At 36.4% G+C, this 13,103-nt stretch overlaps 1 protein-coding gene across 3 annotated transcripts in view; it reads right to left on the reverse strand.

The window, feature by feature from the left end:
- Positions 1 to 13,103, reverse strand: part of PCDH9 (protocadherin 9) — a 704,699-nt gene that overhangs the window by 687,595 nt on the left and 4,001 nt on the right. The gene's annotated exons all lie outside the window — the stretch shown is intronic.

The following is a 13,103-nucleotide window of genomic DNA, read 5'->3' on the forward strand; positions in this document are numbered from 1 at the left end:
GTATAAAACAACTGTTCATCCAGATTCCTTATCTAAAATAAACAGCAAATCTTAAAGGTGGTTTTAAAGGAATGGTAACCCTTTGGTTGACAGCAATCCAAACCTATAGAAAATTTCAGGAGACACTTTAACAAAGGTGTGAGAAATACACTGAGAAGTGTATTCTTAGGAGAAGGCAGACTCAAACTAGAGCACAAAAAAATGAAGAAGGCAACTCATGCTCAGGACTGCTCACCTCACTTTCAAAGGAACTGACATTTGTTCCTATTCTACTCATTTATTGTCAACATGGAGTAGACTGGATAAATGTTTTATTCTGATCATGCTTCCTATAAAATACTGTGTTTTAATGAAGTAAAAATTGAATACAGGCACATCTATACCATCGCCATCATGACTTAATGGCCTGTGTTGAATTAATGTTTGATTTTGATGCTTCATATTACTTCAGTCTGGGGGGATGACTAAGTTATAAACATTGTACGCAGCTGCAATCATTGAAGCAAACGTGCATAATTTGCAAAATGGTATCGCCAACATTGAAGAAGGTATGAAAATGCATTGGAATTATACCAGATGGTAATGCGAACCTGGCGGGAACTTTTAGGGGAACCACTGCCAATATCACCAGCGATATATGTGAAGTCCAACAAGGACTTTAATTCAGCCAGAGGACCAAACTGTATGGTTTTGCCAGACAGCAGGGCAGAGATTCACTTTGCATCGCTTTAGAAGTGTAAAAGGACCTACAATAAGTACACATGTAATTTATATCCCCAAAGGCACCTTTGGATTGCAAGATAGTATAACATGAAATAAGTAATGCAGTATAAAATCCTGCTAATGATAAGGTATTGTACTTTCACCTGTACACAGCCAGTTGAGATCAGCCCCAGGTGTATTGTTCAGGGCTGACCTCGACCAGCTACATCAAGGTATGAAATACCTGCTTCTTGTCTACGCAAGATTTTACATTTAGACAGATACCTCACAATAGCAATGTGGATGTAGAACACACCCTTTTTTTTTTTTTTTTTTTTTTTTTTAAGTGAAGATATAGCCTTAACAAAAATGAGAAAAAGGCACATGATGTTTAAAGAGTTAATGAGTACACAGCACAGTCCAAATGTAAATGAGATCAAGTCTATCTCAGTCAATTGAATTGTGCAGAATTACACAAAAACTGAATTTCTCCATTTGTATTTTAGAAGATTTATAAGAGCAGCAAAATTTACAGGAGAAAATGTCAAACAAATTGGCTTCACATATATAAAAAGCCATGTGAATTTTTTCGTGTTTTAAAGAGTGCATCTTCTGGTGCAAGAGTTAATGCACTTTGTGAAAGTTATGTTGTGGTTTATAAGCTTCAGCTGGATGTGGTGGCAGTTCAAATTTCATGACAGAATGCTAACTTATCTTTGCTATTGAAAAAACTAATGAGGTGGTAAATAGTTGCAGAGCAATGTTACATGCAGCGATATGCAGGTTTTGCGGGTTTCTCATTATTCTGTGTAACTGTATACACGTAAAAGTAATGAAAACCCAAAACAGGCAGCAAAAGCTTAAGGCTTTAAAACTGGAATGGAATTGTGTTAGTATTTTCTGACAGAAATATGATAAATTTAAGTAATCTCAGAAAAAAACTCTCTTTCAGCTAGAGTTTTCTGCTAGGTCTAAGGTCTCATGGGCAACGCTTAGGTGAAAATCACAATTAAGCTAACATAGCCAATTTATTCTCATGCTGGTTTTATTCTAGTCCAGGCAATGGCATAATGTTAAGCATTCTTAAGGATTCTCTTTGTTATGCTTGTTGCCTATGGCTTTTAATTGAAGGTGCTATCACAGCATCCCTATCAGACACCAAATGTCATGAGCAGTAGCAAGCAGCAGCACAGTGCAGAGGGCTCTCCTGACCCCCAACTATCTTTACTGAGGACAGCAGGAAGTAAGATATAACACTCGTCAGTAGCTAGAGGCTTCCTGAAATGAACTTCAACAATACTGAACACAAGCTAGGCTTGTATTTATCGCTAAGACATGAAAATGTTAAAAAATACCAAGTGTGAGATAGTGAATGGAGAATGTTTTTTTAATGTGGTCACCACTGATCCAAAGAATGAAAGTTCTGAAATTGGGAAGTACTTCTATGACATATTTATGACAGATAACAATCATAAATGGCAACAAGAAGTACTTTGTCTGGAGCTGATCTGCACCATCTATAAAGCGTCTTAGTAGGCATTGCATGAAACTGCTCCGCTGAAAAGTGCTCAGCATGCCGCTTTAAACAAGCAGACGCAGGGATCACTGACATCCTGTATATCACAGCAGCACTGCCAGCTTTCTTATTAAAGGAGGAAGTTTTCCTACAACTCCAGACATCCACACTGAGCTTTTAACCATTTGAAACATAAAGATGCATGAATGTTTTCATCTCTCATCCCAATCTCCCTTTCAAATTGCTGAATTCAAGAAGCACTATCCAGTTACTGAGTTGTAATCTCCATTGTTCTGCTTTGTGATTTACATTTTTTGCTGTTTTCAGAATCAATTTTCTATCATAAGTCTCAGTGAGATACCACACCTATTACAAATTGTGAATGCATTATGCCATCTGTGAGAAAAGTATGAACAAACTTATTAAAAAAACAAAACAAAACAAAACAAAACAACAGAAAACCAAGTAAGCAAAACATATATTAAATAAATATTTTGTCCACTATGACAGATACAGGATGGCTTACAAAAATAGCTGGTGAAATCCAGCAGGCTAGCTGGTACTACAGCATTGCACTGGACTACAGTAACTGTAGGTGAAGATAGATACAGAGGATTTTGGTTGAGTATGTCTATAATACAAATGCACTGAAGGAAAATGATTCATACAAGCCATTATACCATATGAAACTAGCTTCATTCCTCCATAATGCATATCAAGGATGCCTATATAATATCAATTACCAGTGAATCAGATTTCATCAGTATTAAAATGCAGGTGCATAGCACTACAAAACCCACCATCTCTGTTCATCCTACACCTGCTTTTAGTACTAACAAGTGCACTAAACATACCTCAGATTTTGACATGCAACTTAACACCAGATACATTTACCCTCTCAGTTGCAATGATAACTAGAAGAAGCTGTCCCGCCTAACATCTCCGCAAATCCATGGTTATGAAGTTAGGTTTATCCTTTGCCAAACCTTCAGCTCAGTTTTGCAATCCAAATGCAGTATGTCACCAAGGTGACCTTACAGAAGGTAAATACGTTACATTTTGCAGGAATATATTTTCTTCTCAGATTTGTATTAATAATTAAAATTCATTCCTATTTGATTCTTTTAAATCTACTGGAACAAGTCAAAGCAAGTACCTATCTAGTTTTGAAAGTGTTTTACTTCCCATATTATGTTTCTACCCAGATATACTTCCAAATGCTTCACATCTTTGAATCCTGATGAAGCCAGTTGGTTCATTGTAAGTCCTTACCTACAGCAATGTGTGGTTATGACTTGGGTGTGCTACAACAGATCGTACACAAAATGTGCCACTACTCTACTGTGACAGTATTAATTTGACGGGAAATCTCAGATTTCCAATATGTTTTATGGAAATAAGTGTTCTCAGAGAATGAAACAGGAGATTAAAAAGAGAAACAAGAAAGGACAACGACAATATCTCATAAAAGAATGAGATGTATTTAAGCATCAGCCAAATGACACTATTTTTCATATCATTTATAGTGCAAGCTTGAAGACTAAAATACTCCACAAGCCATTAGTTTCCTGGTACTGTGTGACGGATTAGAATATTTCTTAATCAACTGCTAAAGCACAGAAGGCAGCCAAAGCCTAGATTTGAGCAAAGCTGAGTAATAGTGAAAGGCAGGGATGTTTGGTAGGGATGCTATCAATAGACACATCACAGAACCACAGAAGTGCATCAGTTTCTTAAAACTCTTCAAGAGCGCCTACCATTCTGACAATTTCTTAGACCAGAATTTGAAAAATCACATTAAAAAACAAAAGTTCTGATTTGTATCAGGGAAGCAGATTAGAAAACAAAAAATGTCACTAGGCTCAAGTCACTTGCCAAAGGTTCTGGACCACCCCTTTGCCTGGAGGCGCTCTGAAAGTCTACACAGCCCACCCAGAAGTGGTCCTGCTCTACTGCTTAAATATTATGGATTGTAAGGTTTGTTGCAATGTATCAATTCTATAGCAAAAATGAAGAAAAACAAAGTAAGTGTATTTAAATCTCATTCATACAATATAGTTTCATCTCATTCACACAAGACTGACATTTACACACAATTCATAGTGATAGCCACCTACAGATTTACTGTCCACCTGGACTGTACCAGTATTCTCAAAAGGATGGCCACCAGAAGTCACAACAAACAGGATCGGGATGAACCAAGGGTGACTTCCCTTCACTATATTCATGTTTCTTATCTGTTTCTACAATATAGACAAGCATTGCCATTTTTAAGTCATTACAGTTTGAGGAAGAAAAAAGGGGTTGTAAAATAAAAATAAAATGCCAATCATAGTAGCGGATCACCTATCTTGTCTCATTTTGTATTTCTGCTGATTGACAACCTGGTGCTCTTGTAGCATACAAAGGCAAAAAAAATCAGGCATTCATTTCAAACTGAAATGTTTGACAGATGTAACAGCTTTCTGAAATGAAACTGTTGAAATCTCAAATAGGAAAGTCCATCTCCTGTACAGGGGAGAGATTAAATTTCAACAGGCAAGGTTTACTGCCCTTATACAGATGCAGATTTCATTTATTTTTTTATTTATCTGGCAGTTGTTAAAAAATACGAGAGATGACTAGGATTTTGCTATTGGTGCACAGTCTACCTCCTGCTGCTCTAGATGCTGCAGACTTCAATGTAATCCACGTTTCAGGGTACTGTTGTCACAAACTGAAGGCAATTTCAAATTCTCCTACTGGTACCACTAGCATTTCACTGATATTTTGACCTGTATTTTTGAAATGGCTAAAGTAAAACAATCTGACAAGTGACTGAAAATTCATACTGCTATAGACACATACCTAAACCAGAGAGGTAAAAGAAACATTTTTGCACTATAATGCGAACAGCCAGATATGACCAAGGGTAGAGATCAAAAGTTTACAACTTCCTTTTTCTCTACTCACATTCACAGAACGAGGTATCAAGGAACATGCAGTGTTGAGGAAAAACTGAAATACTCAGAACAGAAAAAAATAACTGGTGTTTCATTGCACCGTCTTCCTAAAATAGACAGCTGTACAAATGGCCAGATAGCAATTTAATATAAACTCAGTAAGGGCCTTTCTGTTGATTCAGGAGCCTCTGAATTTGAACCATAATCTAAAGAAGAATTTCCCAAAGGCAACTGTGCATATTATACATTTTTGTATGCATATAAACTATTGAAATAATGTCTTTACTTAAAGAAATACATAGCCTTAAAGCCCTTCTCTAGAGTTCAGTGAGAAAAGGGGACTAGATCATACTCTGGATTGTACTCTTCACTGGTGTGGGATGCATCTCACCCAACTGTACACATCAGCTTTGGGAAACAGTTTAAACCAGCATATTTTCTTTAGGGTGAAGTAAATCATGAACCCAGTGAAGCAAACTAGATTTGGCATACAATTAGAAGTTAGATGAGATGAATCCCACCATGTCAGCAGAAGCAAAATCAGGTATTGTGTGCACAGGTGCTAGCAGCTAAGTACACTGTTGAAAATTATACAAATCATAACTTTTGTGAACACCACTTACAGAAATTAGGCTAGATCCACAATCAGAAGTTGGGCACCTGAAGCAACCATATAATGATCAGATATATTCATTACATGCTGTAAGGAGAGGGACTGGCATAACAACAGTATTCCCAAAACCTACCCTACTGAATGGAAAGCTGCTAAAAACAGGGATTAGATATCACTTCCCTTCAGGCTCTGCATCTTATGCTACACAGGAAGGAGGTGTTCTCTTAAATCAAAATTCATGAGTCTACATCGCATTCTGGAGCTCATGGACTCCTTCCCGTAGAACCAAACTTTTGCTAAAACTTTCTTCCAAAAAATATTGGTAGGAGAAGACGAGAGAATCACATAAACCTCAGTGGTGAAAAGTATTCCACTATGAAGGTCGGTAGCAAATTGTTTCTTTCTCTTAAGGAATGGGAGTAAATACTCCCTATAATAACCTGATATATATGTCATATATACGTCATATATAGAAACATATGTATCTTACAGACACCTTTGCATTAGAAACACAATTGCCTCCATAACCTTATGCATTTTGAAGGAGCACAGGTTATGTAACAGAAGTTTGCATGTCAGGTTTAGCCATTTAAGAGATACTACTGTTAGCTACCACTTAGTAAGAGATGATAAGAATGGCAAATACCATTCATAACTGAAACATGGTCTTCCTCTTACTTTTTTTTGGTGTTTTAAAGGCTATATGACCATATAAGGCATAGGCTGAAATCACTCATTTGATCAAAACCACTGTACAGATAGATATTAAACATTTTTTAACATTTAAGAAAATCAGTCACAGAATTTTTCTTACTAGACACATGAAAGTCTAGGAGGTGCTAAGAATATCCTGCAAAATTACAAATAGAAGTAGTTGCATCTAACACTTAATCTCGCTGGAAGGAATGAGGGAGAATGTATGAGTATCAGTTTGAGGCTACTAAGTGTTTTACAAATCAATATCAATAGCTATCCTCTTTCAGCTATCAGCCAGTGAGAATATCCGATTGTTTTGGAGTGGGGAGAGGTTGCTATTTTAAAAATGCTACCTAGTTCTTCTATCGGCAAACCTGGGGGAGGAAACAAATGAAGGAAGAAAAATCTGACAGCTGATCCTCTACATGTTATCAAATTCAGCTCAAAATAAAATGATCTTTAATTCACTTGACTCCCAATTAATTTTACATATTTTCTAGATTTTGGAAATATTGTCTCAACATTATCCTATTGCTTTTATAAAGAAGTTAACATCAGGAAGAGCTGCAGATGGCGTAAATCAGCAGATTTACCCCAGTTTGGATTTAGCTTCAAATGCTGAACTGTTGCTCTAAGAAGGACTCCTTATATTCCTCTTGTAGCAAGAAGTGTGCATATTCTAGAACAACTTTCAAGTAATAATATTGATATTTGTGCACAAAAAGATCCAGTGTGGCATTTCACAAAAGAAATGGCAAAACTACAATATCAGCTCATAGGAAACTACAGACACTATACACCAACAAATCCTGATAAATGCTGAATTACTCATTTTTCCTTCTGTGCAACACAAGATGCAGGACAACCCATGCCAAGTCTTTAAAACAAATTTCCCCTGCAACTCAGCTGCAAAAGAAATAAGAAGAGACAGAGAATGGGTAACTTTTGAGACTGATACAATTTATACACCTCAGCATGACTACAAATCAAATTTTTAACCACCTTTCTCTGCATTGTCACACATAATCCATGGTATTCATAAAAACTAAAAACTAAATTGAGAATGCAGGCCAAATCTTTCCCAGATTTGAAAGTTCCTTTTTTTTTTTTTAGTAAGATCAATATGAATTTACTATTAAAATTATAGTGGCCCAAATGCTTCCCTGAATCTTTAGGTCCTAGGAATAATCTACACGTGTTTTTTTATGGCTACAACAATGTTGCTATACAAATCAATTTCATTTCTTTATTTATTTGAAGTTTCTATAATCGCACAACCATAGTGCCACATTGCCAATTTAAGGTGTCTTCTGTCAGTAATGGCTACTTCTGTTTCCAGAGAGAGTTTATAGCTCACTAAAAGACAATCCTTTACAACAAAATTAGTGCAATTGTATTAGAAGGAACTTTTTTTGTGTATCTTAATTACAAAGGAACAGTTAAAATTATATACATTTTGCATCTACACAAGCACTTAAAATCTGTTAGGTAATATGCTAAAGCCCCTTATGTTGCAAATGTCTTGCTAAAAGACACTAATGGAAACAAACAAAAGATGCTCCCCTCCCCCCAAAGTTCAGTAAAATATGATAGCATCCATTCATTTCTTATCTACAGTCTGGGAAACCTTTTTTCTAGTCAATGGAATGTTATCTTATGTAAACCAGAAATGAACTGATTAAATGCCCACATCAGTCTACTGGGATAAAACATTTTACATACATTTCACCACAGGCTGGAAAGTCAAAGCAGTAATAAAAGAAGAAAAAAAAAAAGATTTTGTGTGTGTTTGTTTTTTCTTCAGTGAAGACATGGACCTTACAAAATCTATGTCAGATGTCTGTACTCAAGTAGCAACTGAGGAAACTTCTGAGTACAGATTTTACAGATGACCATGATATTTTCTGGGAGAAGTGATACCAACAGTTTAGGTATCACCTGTAATTCATGTTAGATCTTTCAGAACATGATATGTGTGTTTTGTCAGTTATAGCCTGTATATTCGATGCAATTAAACACTAGAGTAAGAAGATACAGCATCTCCTGAAATAAATGAAACTTGAACTCAGCTACTCTTCAACTGAATTTGTTTAGATAAGGATTGGTCCATTAGTTATTATGTATCTGCCCTTGTATAGAATATGTGTATATGAGCAGTTCTATTGAAAAACAGTAAGAACCCTAGAACTGATGAAGCAATCTTACTCAGGACTTGAAACCTGCACTTCAGACAGGTAGAGTGTGCCCATAAAGACTTGCTGAATGTAAATGGGTCACAGTTTTCATATCTTTAACATCTGTTGTTTATACCCAAGAAAGCACATCAGGGGCAAGAAAATTAATTCCCCAATTGCTGTCAACCGAGTTAGGGAACAGCAATAAACAGCTTACTGTAAGCCTCTAGCTACAATAAAATTGCTGTCAATAAAGTGTGGCTGATATGGTTTTGCTGTGCTAGAAGAATAGATTCTTTGGAAGTGAAAATTTGAAATGGAAACTAAAAAGATCCTCTCTTGTTCCTATATACAAAAGAACATTATCACAAAATTCCAATAGCATTAAACTCTCAAGATCCGGTTCTCACTCCCATGTGTGGCAGAAATTTATTAGCATTTGTGAAACTTTGCCTTTGCACATTTAGGACAGATGAGACCCCAGTGATTCTGATAAAAATCTTTTGCATAGGAAACGTTTCAAGAGAACTGAAGCTTGCTAAGCTTTTACTGTTGGTATCTGTATACACAAAATGTTCCCTACTCTAGTTTAGCATTTCTACTGTCACTATTGAAAATGGTATTATAGCTTAGGGTTATGTTCAGATTTCCATTATAACCCCCAGTTTTCACAAGCTCTTAACTTTCTGAAAAATTCTTCTTTTCAGCTGAAATTTTCTATGCTTGGTCTCAGCTCAAAGATGAATTTCTTTAGACAGTTGAACAAAATCTGTTAACCTATTTTTCAGTTATACAAGGATAGAAAAAATACACTATACATTTTTACCATTTCTAATACTTTAGTATAGATATAGATATATAAATATACAGTACTAGAAAACAGTTTAATTTTACATGCAGACGTTCTTCCAGGTGACTAGTCCTCACCTGAGACTAATATCCATGCTAACACAAAAAATAAATTAAGCATAAAAAAAACCCCAATAGAATTGATTTTTTTTTTATACTAAGTGGTAAAGCAAGGCGACTAAAAATAATACCATGTACAGAATTACGGAATGCTACAGTTACAGAATTTTAATATTTGCAGGTGACATAGACTCAGCACTGCTGTTCCAATGCAGATTTCCATCAACTTATGCACCTTGAAATTGCCACTCTCAGCGTATCAATTTAAGTCATTAATGTTTTCAGCTTTTCTTTTCTCTTACATAAACCCTAAAGTTACAAATTTAAACACTCCAGAGTAAGATAACATCAATTACATTTGCCACAGAAAGCTTAAGTGATGTGCATTGATCAGTGGGATCCAGGGTACTCGTTCCTTGATCAGGCAAGAAGCCCATTGACTGAAAAAGGAGTAAAGCAAGCTCCACAGAGCTTATGTTATTGACTATATGATTAAACATATACCTTAGTATGGAATGCATTTAATGTGTCAGTCAAGCCCCAAATCCTTAATTTCTGCCATCAGAGCACAGAAATAAAAGGACAGTGTTAACATATATTTAGTTTTCCAGAAGCTACTAGAACTGTGCATGTTTCCAAAATTTATAAATTAGCATCTTGATTCAGAAAAGTGCTTAGAGTGTGCTTACGGCTGTCTTTCTTGAAGACATCTGAAGTCATTTGGGCTTTAAGGATCTACTTTAGTCCCACCACGTTACATGAAAGGTAGGCACATGCCTATATGCTATTTCATTAGGAATGAAGACTGAAGGTTTTACTCATAACCTATACAGATACGTATTTTTAAAGCTGTGTTATTTGTCACTGTTGTACTTCAAATCAGATTAAATGAAGTTGTTATAATTTAAAACTGGGATAACCATAGTAAATTTGCCCTAATTTCTTTTATTATTTAATCTATTGTTAATCTAATGACACTGAGTAGGAGGTTTTTGTCTGTTTATTTGCTTCTTATAAGACGCCTTTCACATAGAAGAATACAACATGTCGTCTTCTACTGTATTTCTATGTAGCTGTTTGGTGTAGTGACTTACTAATTTGAAGTGCATTTTAAAGTTCAATCAAATACTGAAAAGAACACTGATTGAGAAGCCTGCATAGATTTCAGTATTCTTTATGAGTCATAACACTGATTTTGGAAGCTTAGCTATATGAGCTGGTGGTGTGCAACATCCTTTCCATATTCCTCATTATGTGAATTAGCATTTAGAACAATCCCAAGTTCAAGTATTCAAAAATGCTCTTTTCAGAGCATCCACCAGGTTTACTGCAAGATAGGCACTTGAAGAAGGCTTTGGTTTTTATGCTGGGTACTTCTGAAACATCAGCCTGTGCAATTCAAAGTGACATGTGATGACTTAACCACAGAATTTCCACTATTTTATTGATGATTGCACAGAAATTGCCCAGAAAAAAAAAATACTAAGAAATTCATACTGAACAATCTATTTCTGAATTCTAAAACCTTTCTGACTTAGGACCCAGTTCTAATAGATTTCTAGGGCCAAGCTCCCATTAAAAGTAACAGGATTTTGCTTGCATGAAGTCCAAGTGTAAACTTAGGTCTCAGCTCTCTATAAATATTAATATATCTGCAAGATACATTGCACGTGTATTTACCTTGGACTGAAAGAAACTATAAGTAAAAATGGAGGCTGCTAGTATTTCTTACATATATATTAATCCTGGTTTTCTTCTTTTCCTATCTTGACATCCTCCCCAACAATTCCTGCACCCTTTGCAAACCACATAAAGAAAACTTGCCAAACTTAATACAACTTCTAACATTAGATACAGAGAAATATTGTTAAACCTCTAGAAAACAGTACAGTGGCAAAGAACTAAGTATCTCTTCCTGAAGGAATTTTTTTTAAATGTTTCTCAGATACCGTGCCATTAACACATGCTACTTATCAGTAGGATTTTTGAGTCTGAATACTTTGCTTAAAGGCCATACTCTATCACAAATCTAAAAAAAAGACCTATGAAAGTGTATTTAATTCCTGTGCTAATGAATATTAGCTAAAATGCATCCTAATTTCAGGATTTACAGACAGAATAATAGGAAGGCTGCTAATGTTTACTACCATTGCTGGCTATACTCCTCCAGCCAGAAGTGACACAGGGGCATAAAAAGGTTATGTCTTGTTAACACTCATCATTGGGAAAAAAAAGGACACTATCTGTTTCCCCACAGAATAAAAATACACAAGCTCAGTTTAGATAACTGTCCACCTAAGAAGGAGTTATATTTTCAGTTACATATTACAGCTTTTGCAGGGAGCAATCCAACCTACATAATATGAGTATCTGCTAATTTCAAAAAGGATTCAGTAAGACTTCAGTGGAATTTGAATCCGGTCCATGTACAGGTATAATGATTGATGCTATTATTAAACTGAAAGCACTGTAGTTAATGTAATAAACACAGGTAACTGAAAATACTGCCAGTAGTTTTTGTTTGGTGTCCCCCCCTCAATTTCACTGTGAGGAGCTTATACATTCTGTCAGTTAAGTAATTTTTTGGGTCTAAACTGCCTCTAGATTCTGTGGGAGATTAAGTCTGAGTTTTCTAATAGAGTTTGTAAAGCTAATTTAAACTAAATTAACAACATCTCAGAACAGAAAAGGAATGTGTGGGTTGGGGGTGTTACATTTTGTAACCAAAACTGGGGAGAAAACTTCAGACAAGTAACCACAGATTGTGCAGAGCCCTTCTATAAATTTGTTGAGGTGTTGTTTTTTTTTTTTAAATTGGTACTTTTTTTAACTTATGCTGACAGTACGTGTATGGTGCTGTGTAACAGCCTGAAGACGGCTCCGAGAGTATACCCTTCTTTAAAGTCCTTTGAAAGGTTAAGGTTTTGTGAGAACCTTCTGCGATGTTTTCAGTGTCTCGCTGTAAGTACGAGTTGTTTTAGAGCAGTTACTTTAACAGAACTGCCTCAAAAGCGCTTGTTTTATTCTTAGCATCTTGTTAGTGTGACACCTTACAGACACCCAAAGTCAAGACACAGTTCTGGGAACGTCACATTCATCTCAGATAAGGCTAATGCAACAGCAAGAGGATGACTTTATCCTAAACTTGGCTCCTGTCAAAATCTTTTTGCAAAGACAAGCCTAAATGTGTCTCACTTGATTCTCCAGGATTCATATCCCTAATAAATTCAGACAAACCACTGCCGCTCGGAGGGTACAGCGCCAGCAGGCATACGAACGCGACTCCCCACACCTACGAAGTCGGTGCAGTGAAAGCGAAGCGCACACGCAAACTTAACTACTGACCACTCCGGTGCGACCATCATTAAATAAAAGGTTCTTTGGCTGGAATATCAGCTTGAGCCTTCCCTGCCCCCGCTCCTCCCCGCTACCGCAGGGCTGGCGCCGGGCCAGCGCGCGCCGCGTGGTGCCTCAGCGCCATCTACGGGCCGCGCCGAGCCGCCAGCGCGGCCGAGACCCGCGGCACCCGCACAATAAATTAGACAGCGCCG

Source organism: Athene cunicularia, assembly GCF_003259725.1.
Source record: "Athene cunicularia isolate RWA chromosome 1 unlocalized genomic scaffold, athCun1 chr1_part1, whole genome shotgun sequence".
In the NCBI taxonomy this organism is placed as follows: Eukaryota; Metazoa; Chordata; class Aves; order Strigiformes; family Strigidae; genus Athene; species Athene cunicularia.